This window comes from Podarcis gaigeae (assembly GCF_964106915.1).
Source record: "Podarcis gaigeae genome assembly, chromosome: 7".
Classification (NCBI taxonomy): Eukaryota; Metazoa; Chordata; class Lepidosauria; order Squamata; family Lacertidae; genus Podarcis; species Podarcis gaigeae.
Genome location: NC_139683.1, coordinates 12,521,249 through 12,545,676, shown reverse-complemented (window position 1 = coordinate 12,545,676; position 24,428 = coordinate 12,521,249). Strand labels below are relative to the sequence as shown.

Sequence of the window (24,428 nt, the reverse complement as noted above, 5' to 3'; positions counted from 1 at the left end):
TAAACCCCCCACCTCTGTGCTGCATCAGAGAGTTAATGGCTGGGTGTACAGGGCAAAGTTTGAGAGTCGAGTGCATGGAAATAATTGTGCCACCTCCTCCCTGGGTTCCTCCTCCCTGGGTTGCCCACAGTAGTAGCATCATTCCCTCCACCCCACAGGTGTTGTTGTTGTTTAGTCGTTTAGTCGTGTCTGACTCTTTGTGACCCCCTGGACCAGAGCACGCCAGGCACTCCTGTCTTCCACTGCCTCCTGCAGTTTGGTCAAACTCATGTTAGTAGCTTTGAGAACACTGCCCAACCATCTCATCCTCTGCCGTCCCCTTCTCCTTGTGCCCTCCATCTTTCCCAACATCAGGGTCTTTTCCAGGGAGTCTTCTCTTCTCATGAGGTGGCCAAAGTCTTGGAGCCTCAGCTTCAGGATCTGTCCTTCCAGTGAGCACTCAGGGCTGATTTCCTTCAGAATGGATCGGTTTGATCTTCTTGCACCACCCCACAGGTAGCGGGAGGCAAAGAAACAGAGGGTAGATCGGAGCCGAGTTGGTTAAACGCATGCTTTTCATGCAGAAGGTCCAAAATTCAATCCCTGCCACCCCTTATTAAAAAGAACCGAGGAAGAGATGATAAGCAAGGATACATTAAAATCTGATCTAAGGCGGCTTCCTCTTCCTTTCTGTTCCTTGGACCCATTCTCTCACGCTTTTAATGGTCCGTTCCCATGAAAGGAATCTGTCACACATGTAGATGTTGTCTGCAGGGTATTCTTTTGTTTTTAAAAGGAGATTTTATATATATATATATGTGTGTGTGTGTGTGTGTGTGTGTGTGTATCTTGGGCGTGGGTTGTGTCCTCCAAGTTATGCCTCTTTGCACCATTCCACTTCTTAAATTGCTTGCTATAGGGCTACCACATTTTGTTATTGAAGGCGGACTTGTGACGGCAGGGGGTGTTCGGGATTGGGGTGAACTTTTCTCATCTTGGCAGCCAGCCGCGCCGTCTCCCAGGAAACTTCATTCCATTCCCCCATCTCCCCAAATGCCTCCTTGCTTGCTAAGCAGGTTCAGTTCACTTTGAGCTTTCCTGGCGCACTCAAACACTCCCCATCATTTCTGTTCCCCCCAAAAAAGTATTATTATTGCATTTGCAAATCTTGGAGTTTACTCAAGCAGGCATGCACCTCTTTCTTGCTCTCAAGTGGGTGGGTGACAGCACCTTTTGCTGTATTAAAATCTATACTCTGAGAATGAGTCTGCTGTTAGTATCATGTTGATGTCCTTTTCCCATACAAAGAGCTTTCACGGGGTTTTTACCACGGGGAAAATCCTGTAAGTCGGAGGTAGCGAAGTCGTTTGTTGGATCATGGCTTCTGTCAACCAGTGGCCACGGATGATGAAAGTTGTAGTCTAGGAAAGGGTGGAAGGGCACCAGGTTGGCTAACCTGGCTGTGAGTAGATTAAGGTTAAGGTACTGTAGTCTGGCTAAGGTTAGAGAAGAGTCTGCTTGGGATACGCCTACGTTCCCAGGCTTTTATCTGCCTTTGGGGTGCTTTGAGAAGCCAGACGGGAGCTGTGTGCTCTTAAATTCCCAGACGCATCCTTCCTGGGAGTCTTGCCTTCTGGTTCCCTCTCCCTTTCCACGGAAATGACTTTTGGCCGCAAACACTGTGACATGACAGCTTTCCCGCTTGCTCAGTAGAGGCGGGTTTCTGGCTCTGCTGGGAGAATCCTGATCTGCTGCCAGAAGTCACTCCGCATTCGAGGTGGCGTCTACACGGACAAGAGCGTGAGAAGCAGCACTTTTGCTCTCCCTCCCTGGAGGCCGAGGGATCAGGGCTCCATCTGCATGTGCTTCAGAAGATTGGATGCTGCCTAATCAGAGTCAGGCCGTTGGGTCAGCAGCAAAGTTTTGCAGAGGAGCCTGAACAGAAAGAGGTTTTTCCTCCGTTCCTCATCATCCTAGGTCCGGGAGTCATCTGATAAAGCTGAATAGAATCAGAGAATGGTAGAATTGGAAGGGATCCCAAAGGTCATTTCGTGAGTCCAACCCCCTGTAATGCAGGAATCGAATGTTGGGAGACTCAGAAAGCCATCTTCTTGACCATTGGACTCACTATTGGTCTTTTCTGCCCAATCCACCGAAGCCTGTCTTCGCATGTAGGGAGAGTCCCTGACTCACTGAGGGTTTTAGACAACTATGCCGCTGAATGCCAGGATTTTATAAGCTATTGCGTTCATGCCCAACTTCTGCTCTTCCCTTAGGTATCTGTTCAGCCACTCTGGGCATGGAATGGATCCCTGACCATTAGGTCCAGTCGCGGACGACTCTGGGGTTGTGGCGCTCATCTCGCTTTACTGGCCGAGGGAGCTGGCGTACAGCTTCCGGGTCATGTGGCCAGCATGACTAAGCCGCTTCTAGCAAACCAGAGCAGTGCACCTTCCCGCCGTTTACCTTCCCGCCAGAGCGGTACCTATTTATCTACTTGCACTTTGACGTGCTTTCGAACTGCTAGGTTGGCAGGAGCAGGGACTGAGCAACGGGAGCTCACCCCGTCACGGGGATTCGAACCACCAACCTTCTGATCGGCAAGTCCTAGGCTCTGTGGTTTAGACCACAGCACCACCCGCATCCCTGGGCATGGAATACTGGACTCGAAATCCTGGCATTCAGTTTCATAGTTTTCTCAAACCCTTCATCGATAATGAAGATGCAATGGGATGAACCTTTGACCTTTTGTATGCAATGGATGTCCTCTCCCACTGAGCTTGCACCCCTTCCCTTGACTTGGCCACTGACTGATCAGTTCTGTGAGCTAAGCTAAGCTGGAAGATGGAAACTTGACAATGACGACCCATTGGGCGCACATTTACCTGCAATCACTTAGAGATGGAGAAGCTGCTTTGCTCGAATTACCAGCATCTTCAGGAAGACTGGGAGAGGTCCCCAGCCCCAAACCCTGGAGAGCAGCTGCCAGTCAGTGTAGACCATACCAGGCTAAATGGTCCAGTGGTCTGACTCAGTATAAGGTGAATTCCTGTGTTCCTAGTTATGCATCTCCCACACTAGATAGCTCAGTTGGTAGATCACGAGGCTCTTAGTTTCAGGGTCATGGGTTCGAGTGCCATGTTGGGCCGATTTCTGCATTGCAGGGGTTGGGCTAGATGACCCTCGTGGTCCCTTCCAACTCCACGTTTCTATGATGTTCGACGTTTTATCCCACATGGCCTCCATTGTCGTTAATGCAGATCCATTCCTGTCCGTGACACGTATCAAAGGGCGAGTGGGTAGGTCCTTAGGGGGGTTGCAATCTAGAAATAGATATGAGGGGAGGCTGAAGAGAAAAGGCAGGGCGAACAGGGGAAGGCTAGATCATTAATTTCAATTAAATGTACTTTGGCTTAGTTACAGTAGGATATTGGGACTCGGAGAGGTGTGCCAAAAGTTTAGTGCATGGGTGGGAAAGCATAATTCCGCCTGTTTTCCTTGCAGAGGAGTTGAAGTTTTGCAGGCAGCGTGGAGATAAAAGACCAGCGGCTTTAGCTTTACTCCATAAATGCTTAGTGCCGCCTTCCCCAGCCAGCCAGAAGTTGGTTGGACTACAACTCCCATCATCCCTGGCTGTTGACGGTGCTGGCTGGGGCTGATGGGAGCTGGAGTCCAGCAACATCAGGAGGGTGCCAGATTGTGCTTACAGGATTTCTGGTGCTTGAGGACGTGCTCCTCGGATGCAGAACATCCCAGATTCTGTTCCTGGTAAGGTAAAGGGACCCCTGACCATTAGGTCCAGTCGTGACCGACTCTGGGGTTGCGGTGCTCATCTCGCTTTACTGGCCGAGGGAGCCGGCGTACAGCTTCTGGGTCATGTGGCCAGCACGACTAAGCCGCTTCTGGCTAACCAGAGCAGCAGTGGAAACGCCGTTTACCTTCCCGCCAGAGTGGTACCTATTGCACTTTGATGTGCTTTCGAACTGCTAGGTTGGCAGGAGCTGGGACAGAGCAACGGGAGCTCACCCCGTCGCGGGGATTCGAACCGCCAACCTTCTGATCGGCAAGCCCTAGGCTCTGTGGTTTAACCCACAGCGCCACCCGCATCCCTTCTGTTCCTGGTATGCCCGGTTAAAAACAATAAATGGCTGCCTGTCAGAGTCAGACCGAGTGAGGTCCCTATGAATGCTAGCACTTGCCTGACCCCTGTGTGCTTGCTTCTGTAACCCTGCTCAACTCAGGATGAGCAATTAGATTATTTACAATAATCTCCAGCACCGTCTTCCTCCAAGGAAAGATGACTCCCCAGAGGCAGCTTGGAGGAAGAGAAAATACATTCCCAGACAATGCAGGAAAGCACCTTCTCATTAACATGTCCTGCGCTTTGCATGCTGTTGTTAATGCACACTCCTAAGGCGCACGCTTAAAATTGCAATCCCGAGTACACCCAACTAGCAGCAGTCTAGTCGGTCAGATTTACCTCTGAGCAGACTGGGCTGTGAAACATTCAGAACTTCAAACCTACAGCAAAGTTGTGGGAACGTGTTTCTGCGATAAGAGCGATGCACGGAATTCGCACCAAGGTCCTGTGTTTTCACCTGTGTGCCATTCAGAACGGCTTGTATTTTGTCTGCTAAATAAGTGCGGTTGGCAGGGAAGTTGCATTATTGATCACAGATCGAAGCTATATTATTTGAGAACGCAAGGGCAATCTGTTGACATAGTGTGTGTGTGTGTGTGTGTGTGTGTGTTTTGGGGGGAGATATTGTACCCTATATGGGACGCGGGTGGCACTGTGAGTTAAACCACAGAGCCCAGGACTTGCCGATCAGAAGGTCAGCTGTTTGAATCCCCGCAACGGGGTGAGCTCCCGTTGATCGGTCCCTGTTCCTGCCAACCTAGTAGTTCGAAAGCACGTCAAAGTGCAAGTAGATAAATAGGTACCACTCCGGCGGGAAGGTAAACGACGTTTCCGTGCCCTGCTCTGGTTCACCAGAAGCAGCTTAGTCATGCTGGCTACATGACCCAGAAGCTGTACGCCATCTCCCTCGGCCAATAAAGCGAGATGAGCACCGCAAACCCAGAGTCGGTCACGATTGGACCTAAAGGTCAGGGGTCCCTTCACCTTTACCTTATTGTACCCTATACCGAAAGTTAACCCCTTACAGTTAAATGCGTCCTGTTTCCAACATATGCAAAGATCTGGAGCAAGCAGCAGGAGCCCACGCCAGTGAGATACCTACAGGGGCAAAGAGTTTAGCCGAACAATTTGCTCCAGATGGCTTCAGTCTGCAAGTGGCTATCCCAAAATGCACCTCCACCAGGAAATCCGAGTGGAAGTCGACAAGGAATTCTAACAGAGAATTCAGATCACCCTCACCAGACTAATTCCCAGCTTTATTTGGTGGGAAGCACTGGCAAATCCGGTATAAAACTGGTACGAGTTCGTAGGATAAAATGCCTTTATTATATAGGATAGTGAGCCCTGTTCCCCCCCCCCCCCAAATGCATTGAGGATTCCCTTGTCTCCCCACCAGCACTTTAGAAATAGGGGTGCATTCTCCTTTCTCACGATGATCCTGTTTGTTTCATCCCTTAATTCCTTCTGAGGAGTCCAAACCACAGTGAAAGTCCTTTGAAAGCTGGAGTAACTGTTTGTGAGAACAAAGCCCTTGGTGAATCTTGGGGGTTTTTTTCCAATGAGGCAAACTTTCTTAATATCCTCTAAATGTTTGCGTGGTCTGCAAAGCACGTATCTGAAGATAACATCAGAATTATTTCTTTCATGAAAAGTGGAGCTGATTTCATCTACGGAGGCCTTTTAAAATGCCTCTTCATCTCGTATCACTTCAGATGAAAGGCATTAACTGCAGAGCACAGCTAACCATCACAGCTAATTAGGTGTAATGCTCTTTTCACACCAGCACTGATTTGCAAGGCAAAACTTTGGGCAGGTCTCCCTTTTCCCTAGGTACCTTGAGTCTGGAAAAGGGTTGTGAGGTTTGCATGAAGACAGGCAGAAACAGGCCTGGCCTGATCCACAGACAGATAGCCATGTCATTTGCCAAGTCCCAGACACCAGGCTTCTAAGTATGGCTGCTTATGTAGGGTTGCCATGAGTCCTCCTTTTCCAGGACATGTTCTCTTTTCCAGGATTAAAGTTTCTGTCCAGGTATATTTTCAAAATTTGGCCAAATTTCGGGGTTTTTTTTTTTTTATTTGTTTACGGTAACCCAATAAAAAAAATTCTAGTGCATGACACTCAGATGTAAGGCACCCAGCTAAGCAGAGAATCACAACAGAGCAGCATCTTAAACTACCTACATCACATATAAATCCCTTCTCTTGTCGCCAAACTCAAAGGACTCTGGCTCAGCTACAAGATTTCGAGTCTGGGAGGCCGAGAGTTAACATCCCCCCTGCCCTTAAGGAGAGTCCATATGTACATTTTAAACAGTTTAATTAAATTGTTCTGTGCACACTGATGTTCACAAAGATGTGGACACGAGCCCCAATACTTTCGTGTCGCAGGTGAGGTAGCAATGTCTATTATTATTACTATTTTCTTGTTGAAAGTTAAGAACAGCTACTAGCAGTGTATCACAGCTTCTATAGCAGGGGTCAGCAAACTTTTTCAGCAGGGGGCCGGTCCACTGTCCTTCAGACCTTGTGGGGGGCCAGACTATATTTTTTTTTGGGGGGGGGGGAATGGACGAATTCCTATGCCCCACAAATAACCCAGAGATGCTTTTTAAATAAAATGGCACATTATACTCATTTTAAAACATGCTGATTCCCAGACCATCTGCGGGCCGGATTTAGAAGGCGATTGGGCCGCATCCGGCCCCAGGGCTTTAGTTTGCCTACCCATGTTCTATAGCCTACCTATAGTTAGGGATATTTAAAATGAGAGTCGTCATAGCGATCCATAGATAAAAGTAGGAGTCGGCAAATGTGTCCTCTTTTTTGATCTTCAAAATATGGCAACCCTAAGTAAGGATTGGGTGGTTTGGTTGTTTTTGTGTGTGTGTGAGTGTTAGTATTCAAACACACACACACAATTTTATATACCACTATTACTCGGGTGGCGCTGTGGTCTAAACCACTGAACCTCTTCGGCTTGCCGATCGGAAGGTTGGCAGTTCGGATCCCCGCGACAGAGTGAGCTCCCATTGCTCTGTCCCAGCTCCTGCCAACCTAGCAGTTCGAAAGCATGTCGAAGTGCAAGTAGATAAATAGGTACTGCTCCAGCGGGAAGGTAAATGGTGTTTCTGTGCACTGCTCTGGTTTCGCCAGAAGCGGCTTAGTCATGCTGGCCACATGACCCGGAAGCTGTACGCCGGCTCCCTTGGCCAGTAAAGCAAGATAAGCGCCGCAACCCGAGTCACGCATGACTGGACTTAGCTGTCAGGGGTGTTTTACCTTAATTACTACTAATGATAATGATAATGATAGAATTTCCACCAGCATCTGGTTGGTCACTGTGAGAACAGGGTGGTGAACCAGATGGGCCATTGGCCTGAACCAACATAGCTCTTCTGTTCTTAATTGTATTTTGCATGTGTGTCAAGGCAAAACGCAAGCAAAACAATTCACAAGCAAAATAACAAAAACAGCTGCGCCGCTATAGCTGTTTTGGCTACATAAGCGAAGGTTAGTAATCGAATTGGAATCAGAATATAGAGTTAGAATAAGCTTTTACATGTCCAAATGAGATAGTTCTGAGAACAAAGGCCAGGATCTTGATTGCATTAATCATTAATTTGATCCGCAGCGTGGGGGAGGGCCACTTACTCCGGCTCTCAACGTTGTAATGGAAATGCAGGAAAACAGGAATTGATGGTTGTTACCTCTGGCATGTCACTGTGGCATATCATCTTCAGAATGAAGCTGATGGAGAAGGCAGGATACAAACATCATTGTGTTGGGTAAAGTTGGAGGAGTTAACTGTGAGGTCCATTTGGGAGAGTCTGCATAGCAGTGTGCAGCAATCTTATATCAGTTTAACCTTCCCTAAAGGCTCAGTTTGGGGGCGGCTCATGGGCTGGTTGAATGACCTCCGTGGGCCGCAGGTTGGGGACCCCGGACTCTACAATTCTATGGTTCTATGGAAACCCACAAGCAGGATCTGGGAACAAGAGCACTTGTCCCCCCCCCCCCAAGCAACTGGCATTGCTGCCTCCAACTGTGGAGTCACAGCCTAGCCGTGGTGGCTAGTAGCCATTGACGGCCCCCTCTATGAATTTGCCTGATCCTCTTTCCAAGCCACCAAAGTCGGTGGCCATCCCTGCCTCCAGTGGCGGTGAGTTCCATAGGTTAACTGTGTGAAGAAGTACTTTGCCTGTCCTGAATCATTCAGCTTCCTTGGATGCCCACAAGTGTTGTGGGAGAGGGAGAAGAACTTTTCTCTTTTCCAGATGGAAAGGACAGAGGTCTGTCGCCCCTGCTATCTATAACTGAACTTACTAGGTGGGCTGCCCTGCAGCCTTTCCACTCCTACCTGCGGGCCCGGCTTCAGAGAGCGCCTTTGGCTGACTTCACACAGGTTCCCACGTTGACCCAAATGCTGTTTGAGATCTCTGTGAAGCCGCCGGAGGCTGTGGTTAGGGGGTTTGGAGTGCCATTTTGTCGGTATGCAGAAGACACCCAGCTTTGCTTCTCCCTTGCATCCCAACCAAGTCGTGGACCGACACACAGAGATATTGTTGGGGTGGATGAAGGCCGGTGAGCTGAAGCTTAAGTCGCAACAACCTGGAAGCCTGGAGTGGTTGGTGGTCTCTGGTTCAGGAATTTGGTAAATTGCGTGTTCTGGGTGGGGTTCTCCTCCCTGTGAAGGAACAGGTGCAGTAGTAATAATAATAATAATAATAAATATTTATACCCAGCCAAGACCAGGCTAAGGGCACCTAACACCAGATATAAAACAATTGATTGAAATACAACTTTTTTTTAAAAAAAGATTAAAATACAACATGCAGCCTCATTTCAGCAGAAACTCAAAAACTTTTTGGGGGATGAAAACGTCAAGTCTTCACCAAGGCTTCTTACAGGCCCTGCGGAAAGAAATCTGTTGCTGGAGGTGACTGCAGTGGTTTCAGGGGAGCCAGCCTGCAATAAATCACACGGAGTTTGTGAAGTTAACTCTTCATTAGAAGAAGCAAAGATGGCCTGCTCAGGGGTGCAGCAACGTACAGCAACACTTCTCTCTCGGCTGTTGCTTTCAGATACTGTTCCTTTCAAAGAAATAAACAAGACATAGCATAATTTCTTTTTACCGCCAGTTGCTTTGGGCACCTGTGCTAGGGTATGAGTAAGGCTGTGTGAACTCTCAGGGCCATATACCCAGCTGCTCATTTCTTTCTATTTTGCCGCTAATCTGCCTTGCTATTGGCTGATGTTGTCTTTACACCCACAGTGTCCTTCGGTGTCGGCCTGTTCCATTTGATAACACCCCAGCCTTTACCTGCGCTGCACAGTTCCTTATCGCACACAAAGTGATGCCTTTCCTTTAGTTTGGCCCGGCGTGACGCTCATTTGGGTTATTTCTCCTCCTGCTAAGTTCTGTGTTCTTTATTTCATTCCTCTGTTGCCCTGCGGTTTGATGGAGGTAGAAACTGTCTCTCATGCCTTGTTACGCTGCCGTTTCTATGGGGATATACGCTCGGTATTTATTACCCGCTATGCAAAAATCTCCAAATGAATCCAAACTTCAATGTCTAAAATCCCTGGTAGAGGACAAGGATCCTGAGATCACGTTAAGGGTGGCCAAATTCCGTGCGATTGCCATAAAACATAGGGAACAAGCTCTGCTATTGTAATGATTAAGGTAAGACGAAAAACTCGCAAGACGGAAGAGTTTTTTTGTTTTTTGAGTTGCTTCGCAAGACGAATTTCCCTATGGGCTTGCTTCGCAAGACGAAAACGTCTTGCGAGTTTGTTTCCCTTTTCTTAAAACCGTTAATACTCAGGGAATCCGTGCTTCGCAAGACGAAAAATTCGCAAGACGAAAAAACTCGCAGAACGAATTAATTTCGTCTTGCGAGGTACCACTGTATTGTATGTGGGCTGGAACTGGTCTGTGACCGAAATAATAAAATCATTCATTCATTCCTCTACTCCTGAAAGCGATAGGAAAATATTGCCACTGAGCTTCTGGGAACACAAGGGGAGCCTGCAGGATCCGGCCAGGGACCCATCCGGTCCAGCACCCTGTTCTTACAGTGGGCAACCCTGTGAGAAACCCACAATCAGGATTCGAACACAAGAGCACTCCTGTGTTTTCCAGAAACGGGTGAACTTTGTAGCCAGCATTGTCTACACGGACTTGTAGCAGCTCTCCAGGAATTCCGACAGGAGTCTCTCCCTAGCCTATCTAATATGTCAGGAATTAAACCAAGGCCCTCCTGTATTTTCTTTTCTGGTTTCTATGGATAAAATTGTAGAGTTGGAAAGGGGACCCCAAGGGTCATCTAGTCCAGCCCCCCTTGCAACCCAGGAATTTCTGCTAAAGCATCCCTGACAGATGGCTGTTTGCTTAAAAACCTCCAAGGAAGGAGAGTCCACAACCTCCCGAGGGAGACCATTCTACAGTCAAACAGCTATTACTTTCTTGTAGCTTGTAATGAGTCACCCGGAGTGGCCGAGTGGGGATTCGAACCCTTGTCTCCCAGGTCCTAGTCTGACATCTAACCACTGTGCCACCCTCTGGCGAGCCAGTTCTGGCCTTTACACACACACCTCTTTTTATTTTTCCGTTTTGGAAATGCTGCTTGCTTTGCTACCAGAGAGGCGTGCCGTTGAGTTGGGAATTTTCCCCGAGACATCAGCATCAGCCTTGCAACTCCCGGGAGCAAATGACAGCCTCCAATCTTCCTGTCCTCTCCTTCCCCTGGCCCTTTCACCCGGAGTGACTTGTCAGAGTAGGCAGCTAGTTAACTCAGACAGCTTTATAGGCAGGGCGTTCGCTCGCCTATTAAAGAGCATTAATGGATTCAGGCGTGTCTGCCTTCTCAAAGGAGAGCATCGTTTGGAACCATGGGCGGGTCTTTTGCTGCCCTTATTTGCCAGTTTTCTGTCTTTCAACGGGGCTGATGGATTAGCCAATCTCTCCTCCCTAATGGCGGTGGAATCTGCCCTTAGCCTTTGGGGAGAGAGAATATCTTCAAGTCCTTAACTCTGCCCCAAGGCTCAACTGGGTGTTTGGGGTCCGGTCACAGCTACTCTGTCTCCTGCACACCACAGCAGTGAAGTGCGCAAGACATGTGCCCAGTGTTAGGAACTCAGATATAGAAGCCAGGCACCAAATGGCTCCTTAAACCAAGGTTGCAGTCGCCAAAACAGAACGTCTGGTTGCCATTTTTGGTCAAGGCGGCTCTGCTGAAAAATAAACAAAGGACTGACCGTGATTGATCATCAGTTAAACACCTGTCTAGTTCAGATGACAACCTTGATCTTGGTTAAGAGCTTTGAGAACTTAAAGAAGAAAAGTCAGCAGATTCTGGGGCAGTCCACCTATATACAGTGGTACCTCGGGTTAAGAACTTAATTCGTTCTGGAGGTCTGTTCTTCACCTGAAACTGTTCTTAACCTGAGGTACCACTTTAGCTAATGGGGCCTCCCGCTGCCACCGCACCACCGTCGCGTCACCATCACAGAGAGGGCAGGGATGGTGTGTGTGTGTGTCATTTAGGCAACAATAGCTTTATCTATTTTGAATGCCATTGGCTGTTTTGAGTTTATTGATTTATCTGTTTGTTTTGGCTGCAAACTCGTTTGTTTCTTAATTGCTGTGCTGTCCAGAGATTTCATTTTTCTCTGTGTGTTTAATTTCATACGGTGTGAAACCCTGGAGAGCCACTGGTAGACTGACACCGCAGAGCAAAGGAGGCGGGTGGTCTCAACATAGAATCATAGAATCCCGTAGTATTGGAAGGGTTGACCCTCGAGCATCATCTAGGCAAACGCCCGGAATCTCAAATCAAGCATCTGTAGCAAGGGATCTTCCTAGGTTCTTGTGTTCCTACATGTTGTTGTTGTCGTTTAGTCGTGTCCGACTCTTTGTGACCCCGTGTATGACTCTTCGTGATCCCATGGACCAGAGCACGCCAGGTACTCCTGTCTTCCACTGGCTCCCACAGTTTGATCAAACTCAGGTCAATAGCTTCGAGAACACTGTCCAACCATCTCGTCCTCTGTCGTCCCCTTCTCTTTCCCAACATCAGGGTCTTTTCCAGGGAGTCTTCTCTTCTCATAAGGTGGCCAAAGCATTGGAGCCTCAGCTTCAGGATTTGTCCTTCCAGTGAGCACTCAGGGCTGATTTCCTTCAGAATGGAGAGGTTTGATCTTCCTGCAGTCCATGGGACTCTCAAGAGTCTTCTCCAACACCATAATTCAAAAGCATCAATTCTTCAGCGATCAGCCTTCTTTATGGTCCAGCTCTCGCTTCCATACATCACTACTGGGAAAACCATAGCTTTGTGTTCCTACATACCCCAAGTAAATTGGTTAGGTAGCATCAAGTGCCGACTTGGAAGTGTCACACTCTGGCGTGCATGACCTAGATTCCTGTGACCTTCCTTGCCCGGGACTTGTGTGTGCGATTAGCCGAGTTGTAATTCTTAGTAATCCCTCTGTCCGTTTTCTGTCCTTGGGTGACTGGTGTCGGCTGGAGATGAGCAGTGTCAGAAACGCCACGGGTGTGGGAAATAGTCCTGACTGCCCATACGCCCTGCCCCAAACATGGCTGCTCCCTCGACAGCCGTTCCAGGCCTTTCACAGGGGCACACACCCCGGTTCCTATTGCAGGAGCAGTTATGAAGTCATTCACATGCCTTGCTAACTCTCTCTGCTGGGGAAGTGCTTTTGCAAGCAGAGGAGAAGAAGACAGGAGGGCTGGGAGTGGCCTTTGGCTCGAAAAGTGGGGAATGGAAGCAATTGAACTGCAGCCTTCCCAACCCCGTCACCTCCCCAAAGGCAGAGTCTTTGGGAGGACCCAAAAGCTTGTTTCTGCTCTTTGATCCTCCGTAGCAGAGCGGAGGAGAGTTTTCTGTGATGGTTCCCCCACCCACCTGATCCTCTTTTGATTACGGCCTGTAATGTGGTTTATATGTGCGCCGATCCGCCTGGAGTTTTATAAGCACCATCGCCTTCTCTGAATTTTCCCGGAGGCCGGTGCCCTGCAGACCCAGAACTCTAATTAAAGCAAGTTTCTGTGAGTTGAGTTGTCTGCGAGAAATTGCCTCTTTGTAAGGCTGCGCCCAGCATAACTGAGCTTCACCACCAGGAATTACAGGTGTGTGTGTGTGTGTGTGTGTTTGTTTGTTTGTTTGTTTGTGTTTGAATGCCTGTGCACATACCTTCTTGACAAGGCTACTGTCGCCCTTGGTTTTATGCAGATCATTTCCAGAATTCATCATTTTGTGTGGTTTTTATTATTATTACAGTGGTACCTCGGTTATAGGGATACGGGTAGTGCTGTGGGTTAAACCACAGAGCCTAGGACTTGCCGATCAGAAGGTCAGCGGTTTGAATCCCTGCGACGGGGTGAGCTCCCGTTGCTCGGTCCCTGCTCCTGCCAACATAGCAGTTCGAAAGCACGTCAAAGTCCAAGTAGATAAATAGGTACTGCTCTGGCGGGAAGGTAAACAGTGTTTCCGTGGTTCACCAGAAGCGGCTTAGTCATTCTGGCCACATGACCCGGAAGCTGTATGCCGGCTCCCTCGGCCAATAAAGCAAGATGAGCGCTGCAACCCCAGAGTCGGCCACGACTGGACCTAATGGTTAGGGGTCCCTTTACCTTTACCTCGGTTAAGAACTGTCCTGTTTACCAACAATTCGGTTTACGAACTCCGCAAAACTGGAAGTAGTGTCCCGGTTTGTGAACTTTACCTTGGTCTAAGAACGGAATCCAAACGGTGGAAGGGCACTGGCAGCGGGAGGCCTCATTAGGGAAAGCACACCCTGGTTTAAGAACGGTTTTGGTTTAAGAACGGACTTCCGGAACAGATTAAGTTTGTAAACCGAGCTACTACTGTATTGCTGTACCCCAGAGACAACTTGTTACAGTGGATGGCATCGTGTGGCAAGGGCGTGTCTTGATTTGATAGGCAGTTCTGATCAGGGAACTTTCAGTTCACCGAAAAGCAACTCTTAGGCCTGACTGCCTCTGCAGATGTGTCATATCAGCTCTGAGATCCTCCTCTTCCCGGGCATTCTGATTTCTTGGATAAAAGCTGCCAGAGCTTGGAAGCTGCCCAGCAGTCTCATCCTCTGCCCTGGGACTTGGTTTCGGATGCGTATGGGCTCATCCCCGTTAGAGTCACAGAACCACAGAATTGTAGGGTCGGAAGGGGCACCCCAAAGGCCATCTAGCCCAGCCCCTTGCAACCATGGCTCTAAGCTATGGCTCTTCCCCAACCTTGGCTAGACTACAGTGTATAGATGACTGCAGCCTAGGTTTAAGGTGCCAGTTGGCGATTAGCTTATATATTTGACTTTCTCACACTGCCAGAGAGCTTGGGGAGCCCACCGTGTGTCCAGCGTGTGACGCAAATGTGCAAGGTGTTTTGAGCACTCATGCGCTTGACAGACTCTGCTGCTCATGGGGAATCACACTTCTAGTGTTTTTCTGCGCTCTGCAGTACGCTTCACCCGGCCTGCGCTCCTCATAACGTTGCAGTTCTCAGAAAACCAGCACGGGAATAATATGAGTGTCCACAGGCTTCTATTTGCACAGAGATAGCTCTGAGGAAAACACCGCGGCAGGAAAAACAAATACATTATTCATTTGAACCTTCGATCCCTGAGTCATTTCCTTGATATATATTTCCCCCCCCCCCCCATTTATACCTTTCTGTGCTTACAACCCTGGTTCTATTTTCGGCACCGAAGCTTTTAATCCTGACGTCGTCGTTGTGTCTGAATCAAGGTAGCTGCTAAATGGGTTTACGTCCGTTTTGTGATTCAGAGAGAAGGGGCGAAGTGGGGGGGGGGAGAGAGTGAATCTTGACAAAAGCACATCGTAGTTTTGTATCTGCAAAATGGAAAAAGGTGAGGCTTCGTGCAAGAGGTGTAGAAGGGTGTCTCTGGAGCATATTGCACCCCCTTCTACTGCTTGCCTTCACACAGTCAAATTCCCCCTTCGTACAAGTGATCAGCCACGCCATGAAACTGCTCCAACCACCATTTCCTGTTTCATCCAAACCAGGAAACCACCGTGAATACTTTCCAAACAAACCAGGCTCTGTAAGCCAACAGGTGACCGACCACGCCAGGAAGCCGTAGTTAACCTTCGTTTCCTGTTACATCCAAACCACGAAGCGATGGCTCTGTAAACCAACCAAACCGTAGCTTCACATTCTGACGCAATTCATAGTTTCAGAAATGTTGGGGCCTCGGCCCAGGAGCGTCTCCACCTCCATCGTTCTGCCCAGGCACTGAGGTCCAGCGCCAAGGGCCTTCTGGCAGTTCCCTCGCTGCGAGAAGCCAAGTTACAGGGAACCAGGCAGAGGGCCTTCTCGGTAGTGGCACCCGCCCTGTGGAACGCCCTCCCAGCAGATGTCAAAGAGAAAAACAACTACCAGTCTTTTAGAAGACATCTGAAGGCAGCCCTGTTTAGGGAAGCTTTTAATGTTTAAGAGGTTATTGTATTTTAGTGTTCGGTTCGAAGCCGCCCAGAGTGGCTGGGGAAACCCAGCCAAATGGGTGGGGTATAAATAATAAATTATTATTATTAGTTGGGTGGGGGATCTCAGACTCGGTGGCCCGAAAATCACCTTCCAAACCTCTCCATCTGGCCCTTGAGTATCTCCCCAAGCCCCACCCCCTGCTGTCCCTGATTCTCAATCCACTTGATAGTTTTTGCCTGGCTGGCTCCAACCCGTGAGTCAAGTTTCAGAGATGCTTAACTTGGGCAGAAACAGAGGCTTTTACTGAATCAGACCATTGGCCCTCCTGGTTCAGCATCGTCCGCAGCAGTCCGGCAGCATCTCTCTGCGTTTTCCAGACAGGGATTCTTTCCCAGCCTTAACCTGAAGGTTCTGGGAATGGAGCCAAGCCCTTCTGCATGCAGAATGGGTGCACCACCCCAAGCTATGCCCCCAATAATGCTGTCATTTCAAGGATTTCGCAAGCAGCTCCTCCTGTTATGTCTTCTTACGTCTCTCTGTGTAAGATCCAGTGGTTTTTTTCCTGCTCCCCGTGTAACATGGCCTGGATAAATTGCTCCCCCCCCCTCGCTTCCTCCGAAACGTCACCGTCACCATTCCCAGGGGTATTGCGTGAGGGTTGAGGCTCTTAAATTTGATCCAGGTGGTAAGATTCCCTATTCCGATCGAAAGAGCTGGGTGGGCCGCCCGCAGTGGCGATTTCCTTACATGAGAAAAATATGGAGACCTTGGGCTCCTCATTTGCCATTGAGCGATCACGGATGGGGGTGTGGAGGGCGGGTAACCCGAACCGTGGCCAGCATGCTACATGCTGAGCACGTTCCACACTCTGGGATTAGAAGCTCTGGCCGAACAGCTTGCAAACTGCAACCCTTGCCCGTAGCTTCTGCGAGTGGTGGTTCTAAACCCTGCTATCACATGCTGTGTGTTTTTACCTGCACATAACTGCAGACATGCCCGTTGCAAGCAGCAGATCCAGCACGTGCATCGGCGTGCATAAATTATGCAGATTAATTGGCACGCCCCGCCGCGTTTTGCATCAATTACCATGCGTCTCGCGGGGAGGAGCAGAGCAAAAATAATGCCTGTCGCTGAAGCCTCATATGGGGGAAGCTCATGTTTAGCTGTCGTCTGGCTTCTGAGATTTCGCCAGTTAGTGCCCCTGTGAGACTATATCTGCGGAGGCCCCTTAGCAAAATTATTGTTATTATTATAGAATCATAGAATCATAGAGTTGGAAGAGACCACAAGGGCCATCGAGTCCAACCCCCTGCCAAGCAGGAAACACCATCAGAGCACTCCTGACATATGGTTGTCAAGCCTCTGCTTAAAGGCCTCCAAAGAAGGAGACTCCACCACACTCCTTGGCAGCAAATTCCACTGTCGAACAGCTCTTACTGTCAGGAAGTTCTTCCTAATGTTTAGGTGGAATCTTCTTTCTTGTAGTTTGGATCCATTGCTCTGTGTCCACTTCTCTGGAGCAGCAGAAAACAACCTTTCTCCCTCCTCTATGTGACATCCTTTTATATATTTGAACATGGCTATCATATCACCTCTTAACCTCCTCTTCTCCAGGCTAAACATGCCCAGCTCCCTTAGCCGTTCCTCATAAGGCATCGTTTCCAGGTCTTTGACCATTTTGGTTGCCCTCCTCTGGACACGTTCCAGTTTGTCAGTGTCCTTCTTGAACTGGGGTGCCCAGAACTGGACACAGTACTCCAGGTGAGGTCTGACCAGAGCAGAATACAGTGGCACTATTACTTCCCTTGATCTAGATGCTATACTCCTATTGATGCAGCCCAGAATTGCATTGGCTTTTTTAGCTGCCGCGTCACACTGTTGGCTCATGTCAAGTTTGTGGTCAACCAAGACTCCTAGATCCTTTTCACATGTACTGCTCTCAAGCCAAGTGTCACCCATCTTGTATTTGTGCCTCTCATTTTTTTTGCCCAAGTGCAATACTTTACATTTCTCCCTGTTAAAATTCATCTTTTTGTTTTGGCCCAGTTCTCTAATCTGTCAAGGTCATTTTGAAGTGTGATCCTGTCCTCTGGGGTGTTAGCCACCCCTCCCAGTTTGGTGTCATCTGCAAATTTGATCAGGATGCCCCTGAGTCCATCATCCAAGTCGTTGATAAAGATGTTGAATAAGACAGAACCCTGTGGCACCCCACTAGTCACTCTTCTCCAGGATGAAGAGGAACCATTGATGAGCACCCTTTGGGTTTGGTCAGTCAGCCAGTTACAAATCCACTGAGTGGTAGCATAGCCAAGACCGCATTTTACCAGCTTCTTTACAAGAATATCATGGGGCACCTTGTCAAATGCCTTGCTGAAATCAAGGTAGGCTACATCCACTGCGTTCCCTTCATCTACCAGGCTTGTAATTCTGTCAAAAGACGAGATCAGGTTCGTCTGACATGACTTATTTTTCAGAAATCCATGCTGACTATTGGTGATCACAGCTTTCCTTTCTAGGTGCTCACAGACTGTTTGCTTAATGATCTGCTCCAGAATCTTCCCTGGTATTGATGTCAGATAATTATAATTATTATTAATTGCATTTAAGTTCCACCTTGAGGGAACTTAATAAGGTGGAACCTAATCAGCCATGGCTTCCCCCAAAGAACTCTGGGAGCTGTAGTTTGTAGAGGGCACACCAGATTTCTTAGGAGATACCCATTACCTTCGCAGAACTACAACTCCAGAATTCCTTTTGAAGAAGGATTGATGGTTCCCTCCATGAATTGTAGCTCAGGGCGGGGAATGGATGTCTCCTAAGAACCCTTAACAGACTACAATTCCCAGAATTCTTTGGGCAGAAGCCAGGGCTGTTTAAAGTGGTACAATAGCGCTTTATGGTGTGGATGTGGTCTACGTCGTGTGGGAAGTTTACGCAAGTAGAAGCCAGCTGTCTGCTTCAGAGTCTTCGACTGGGGCAGGATGTTGGTTGGATCCTGCGTTCTCATCCGCACTCCTCTGTCCTGCTTCCAGATTGCTATAATGGCTGAATAGGGCTGGTTGTGTGAAGCTACTTAATCCAGTGTACAAGCCTTTGGTTTCGTTTCCCCTTCAGTAAGTGTGTCCTCTCCCTTCTTCACAGGTGTGGTGGCCAAGGCAAACCTAGCAGCTCCTTCCATGGAGGAAAGTATTTCTGAGCCTTGGAGATGTTCATCGGTTGTTCCTGAAGACGAGAAGAATTTTGCATGGGTGTGCATCTTTTGGGTTTGGTGGCTGTGGTTGTTTTCTTCAAGAAAATATATTATTAATGGTCATTATTTGATCAAAGAAGTGCGCCCCCAAAGGCATCGCAGTGAGCTGCTATTTGGAGGCATCAAAAAGGCAAAGAAGGGAACTCTTGAAATCCCATCCAAAGGAAAAATCAGAAAAACTTATCAATGGTGGTGAAAGGGAAAGCGGAGAGGTCCGTGTAACAGAAATGACAGAGGACTCAGAAGCACCTGTGTGAATTTGGAGGCCCTTGCCAAACCAGCGAGCGAAGATTATCCTTGCAGGTAACAGAATCTGAACCCCCCCTCCTTGTTCCTCCCAAATTTGTACGGCGCATTTCTAGCCCCACACCTGGGGCTAGATGATGATGATAAATTTTATTTATACCCCGCCCTCCTTGGCCAGACCTGGGCTCACCAATAAAATCACAGTAAAAAACATAATGGGGGGGGGGGTGCAATTTAAAATACAGGTTAAAATGCAGCCTCATTTTAAAAGTAGCCAATAAATCGAGACCATAAGGGGAGGGAAACATAAGGGTCAGACTGAGTCCAAACCAAAGGCCAGGCGGAACAGCTCTGTCTTGCAGGCCCTGTGGAAAGATGTCAAGTCCTGCAGGGCCCTAGTCTCTTGTGACAGACCGTTCTACCAGGCCAGGGCCAGAGCTGAAAAGGCCCTGGCCCTGGCTGAGGCCAGCCTAACCTCCTTGGGGCTTGGGACTTCCAAAGTGTTGTTATTTATGGACCTTAAGGTCCTCCGCGGGGCATACCAGGAGAGGCGGTCCCATAGGTACGTGGGTCCTAGGCCTCATACCTTTAGTCAGATTGTAGTGCCGCTTCTGTTAATATTTTTCGTTTGCCCCTTTCACCCAGATGCTTAAGGCATCAGACAGATCCTTCACCCTCACTTTATCCTCTTTGCGTTTTTCAAATAAATGGCTCCACCCCCATCAATGCCTCGCCTTAATGTACACAGCCACGATCATTCTCCCATTCTTGTTTAGAAATATTCTTACAAATAAACAAACAAACAAACAAATAAATAAGGCCACTAGAGATGCCTGGAGCTTGCAAAAACGCTCCCTTGGTAAGGCAAATTTGGAACAGGCCTGGGGTCTTTCGAAAAAGTAGCATTGATAGATAACACGCCCTTTGTCTCCTGTTTGTCTCTAGTGCGGACTGACTGGTGTAGCTGCAGTTTTGCACAGCCGCCGCTCGCAATTTTAAGGCTGCCGTGTCTTCCAGAAGCATTTTGCAAGAAAGTTTTTTTTTGGGGGGGAACCCCGCGATGTTTCAAGGGTAGTTTATATAGCTCAGATGTTTATAAAGGATAGTTTATATAGCTCAGAGGTTAACCGGTTCACTTGCTGCCCAGCAAACGACCCTTCACAGCTGATCGCAGCAGATTGTTCTGCGATGAAGCCAGCGAGCAACTTAGCAGCTTTCGGCGAATGCAGAAAGCATGTGCTGGAGACGTGAGCAAGGTTTATTGGGTGAGATGGTCCAAAGAAAGCAGGCAAGGAGAAAGTACCCATTTGTTGTTGTTTTTTTAATAAGATATTTATTCAAAATTTTCTTAATACAATGTAAAAAACAAACAAAACGATATATAACTTTACAATAATCATACTTTCTTCACTTCATTGGACTTCCTCATGTCTCTCGTTCCTGCGTTCCAAGTTTATCAAACTTTGTCCAGCAATTTATTACCTTGTTTCAATTCTTATTTTATAACTTTCAGATATTATGTCCCAAATGTTAAATAATTTTACCCCAATCTTAAAAACTTAATTTTAACATATTATTTAACCAAAGATTAGCTTTTCATATGTTTTCACTTATCTTCATATTCCTTTCAACTAATTTAATGGTGCCATATTATTTATAATCTTGCATCTTTCTCAACACTCATACAGTTTACAATATTTTTGTAAATAGTCCTTGAATTTCTTCCAGTCCTCCTCCACGGCTTCTTCTCCCAGGGAGAAAGTACCCATTTCGTAGGAAAAGGGCAGAGACCCCCCTGCGCCCAACAGGTCTACCAATTTAAGGCTGTGTGTACATTCCCTTTTCCCCACAGGTTGGATGCAGAATGAAAATGCAAGTGGGGAATATTTCTTGATTAAGGACCCCACACCTGCTCCCTGCACTCTCAACTGTAGACCATTATTATTATTATTATTATTATTATTATTATTATTATTATTATTTCCTCCCTTCCCCCTAAGGTCCCAGGGTGTGTTACAACAATTGAAACACAATATTATAAGGAGTTTAAAACAACTTAAGAGAATGGCAGAAATAACTGAAGTTTAATTACGCTGGCATCATTAATATCCGTCCTGAGGCAGAATTGCTTTGAAACTTTGCATCCTAATCACTTCTGGCTTTTGACCTTTCCTCCGCAGTATCCGCCAAGGGCCGTGGCTCACTTGTAGAGGACCTGCTTTCAAGGCAGAAGGTCCCAGGCTCAGTCTCTGGCCAGTGTGGCGTAATGGTTAGAGTGTTGGACTTAGGACCTGGGAGGCCAGGGTTCGAATCCCCACTTAGCCATAAATTTCATTGGGGGCAATCTTGGGTTAGTCACCACCTCTCAGCCTAACCTACCTCACAAGGTTGTTGTGAGCATGAAAACTGCTTGCCTGAAACCCTGGCGGCGTGCTACAAGTCATTGTGGACAAGCTTAAATGGACCCAGTGATGTGACTCTGTGTTTTTGTATATATCCCCTGCATTGCTTTGTCTTTGACCTGTTGGGAAATTACGGGTAGGTGGGTTTTGTGTGTGTGTGAGTATTTATGTGTGTGGTGGCCAGGGCCGGATTTAGGTTTGATGAGGCCCTAAGCTACTGGAGGTAATGGGGCCCTTTATATGTCCAGCTGTCCTCTGTCAACAACAAAATGTTGCTGTTGTTTTGTGTTGAATATATGCTATATGGTAATTTATGGACCTAACAGGTAGCTAAAGCCATTTGCACATAACAAAATATGTATTTTATGAAAGTAATTGTTGAACTGAAATACAATTAAGAAGTAGTACAGTGGTACCTCGGGTTACAGACACTTCAGGTTACAGACTCCGCTAACCCAGAAATAGTACCTTGGGTTAAGAACTTTGCTTCAGGATGAGAACAGCAATCGCGTGGTGGCAGCGGGAGGTCCCATTAGCTAAAGTGGTACCTCAGGTTAAGAACAGTTTCAGGTTAAGAACAGACCTCCAGAACGAATTAAGTTCTTAGCCCGAGATACCACTCTATATTAATAGTGAAATGCAATTAAGAAGAAGTATATTTTTGGGGGGGGGGGCCAAGAGAGTGGGGCCCTAAGCTATAGCTTGTTTAGCTTATACGTAAATCCAGCACTGGTGGCGGCCTATGTTTTCCTTAGATAAAACCAACTTGATGACGTGAGAATGGGTTGCTTGTGCAAATTCTGGGAGGTGGGATGTTATAAACACCTTCAGCTAATAGAGTTTCTGGAGGAAACAAATGAGCTCAAGTTAATTGAGGTGAGGCTCCCAAAATTCTCACACACATCCTGCCGCCTCCAGTGATTCTAATTAGGATACAGAACAAAGGCTGTTGTTGGGTTTGGAGGGGGAATCACTGATGGAATGCAAGCCTTCCATTGACCCTGGACGCCATAGCCTGCTTTTGAAGGAGAGATTAGACTCTGTCCACTCTGTGTGGATATAATGAAAATACAACAGTTTTAACAATGGAGTAGACTATTATTGATCGTCTTAAACCAAATGCATTTGTTGAGTCTATTGTTTGCTTTTTAATGCTACAAGATTGAGCCCTTAAAAAGCAGAGTGTTTTAAATGTAAAATGTAAAGGACCCCTGACAGTTAAGTCCTGTTGCGAACGACAGTTAAGTCTGGGGTTGCGGCACTCATCTCGCTTTACTAGCCGAGGGAGCTGACGTTTGTCCACAGACAGTTTTTCTGGGTCATGTGGCCAGCATGACTAAGCCGCTTCTGGCGAAACCAGAGCAGCGCATGGAAACTCCATTTAGCTTTCCCGCTGGAGTGGTACCTATTTATCTACTTGCACTTTGATGTGCTTTCAAACTGCCGGGTTGGCAGGAGCTGGAACCGAGCAACGGGAGCTCATCCCGTCGCGGGGATTCAAACCGCCCTAGGCTCAGTGGTTTAGACCACAGCGCCACCTGCGTTTTAAATGTAATGTGCGGTTAGAAAGAAGAAGTAATTTGGAGTGTGACAAATAGACCTCAAGAGGGCTTATAATAATCAAATACAGGGAAATTTCTAACAATCTAGATACACCTGGGGAACGTCACCGTGGTTCTGTGCAAACTTTCAGTGTCTGGGGGTTTTTCACCTCCTGCACAGAACCTGGCATCATGTCCCAGAATTTGAACCTGCTGACATCTTTCTCCACATGATTTTAAAGCAACAGTACAGTCCTTGTACTTGACTACTAGAAGTAAGTCCCATTGAATTCAATTTGGTCTGCTCTCAGGTGAACGGGTAATAGAATTGAAGCCCAAGTTTCTAGCCCTCTGGTTATTGCTGTTATTTTTGTAGAGGAAAACTTGGGAACCCATGGGCAGTGCTTGGTATAGCTCTGAGAGCAGCCAAGGGAAGGAAGGGGAGGCTTCTCAATGGCCAGAGGACAGAGAGAGACACTCTGAGCTTCAAGCACCTACTCTCTTTGTAGCTATTATTCCAGGAGCGGCTGGCCAGGTGGGGCTTTGAATCATAGAATCCTAGAGTTGGAAGAGACCACAAGGGCCATCGAGTCCAATCCCCTGCCAAGCAGGAAACACCATCAGAGCACTCTTGACATATGGTTGTCAAGCCTCTGCTTAAAGACCTCCAAAGAAGGAGACTCCACCACACTCCTTGGCAGCAAATTCCACTGTCGAACAGCTCTTACTGTCAGGAAGTTCTAATGTTTAGGTGGAATCTTCTTTCTTGTAGTTTGGATCCATTGCTCCGTGTCCGCTTCTCTGGAGCAGCAGAAAACAACCTTTCTCCCTCCTCTATGTGACATCCTTTTATATATTTGAACATGGCTATCATATCACCCCTTAACCTCCTCTTCTCCAGGCTAAACATGCTCAGCTCCCTTAGCCGTTCCTCATAAGAGAGTCACTGGACCTCCTTCCGGCTGGGTCACTGCAGCAGACCAAGATGGGGAGGGGAAGGGGTGCTGTCGGTGCCATGCAAACGCACCGGCAGAGCCAATGCAGCATTCTTGCCAGCGCATTCACACTGCGTTGACCTCACTGCTGCCTTCCTCTTCCTTCTCTCTGTCCCAGTAGATTGCAGTGACCCGAACAAAGCGATGTCAGGTGGGCAGCACAGCTTCTTCATTAAATCCATTGCTCTATTACTCTCTGTGTGCTCTTTGACTTAGATTCAGTTCATTGTCACAAGCAAAAACTGGAAGAAATCATGCAAAGCAAAGGTAGATGCAAAAAGTTAAGTTGTGCTTTTTTGCCCGCAAGGCCCCAAATTTGCACCACCTGCATGCAGCAATGATGAATTCACTTTAAACCCTGCTGATTTATGTGAGGCTGGATAACTCAG

General features: G+C 47.7%; 1 long non-coding RNA gene across 1 annotated transcript in view; it reads left to right on the top strand.

The window, feature by feature from the left end:
* LOC310849330 overlaps nucleotides 1-24,428 on the top strand; it is a 145,360-nt gene that overhangs the window by 101,193 nt on the left and 19,739 nt on the right. Inside the window, exon 3 of the long non-coding RNA XR_014566863.1 lies at nucleotides 18,747-19,158. This is a non-coding gene — a long non-coding RNA (uncharacterized lncRNA). The remainder of the gene's footprint in view (nucleotides 1-18,746; nucleotides 19,159-24,428) is intronic.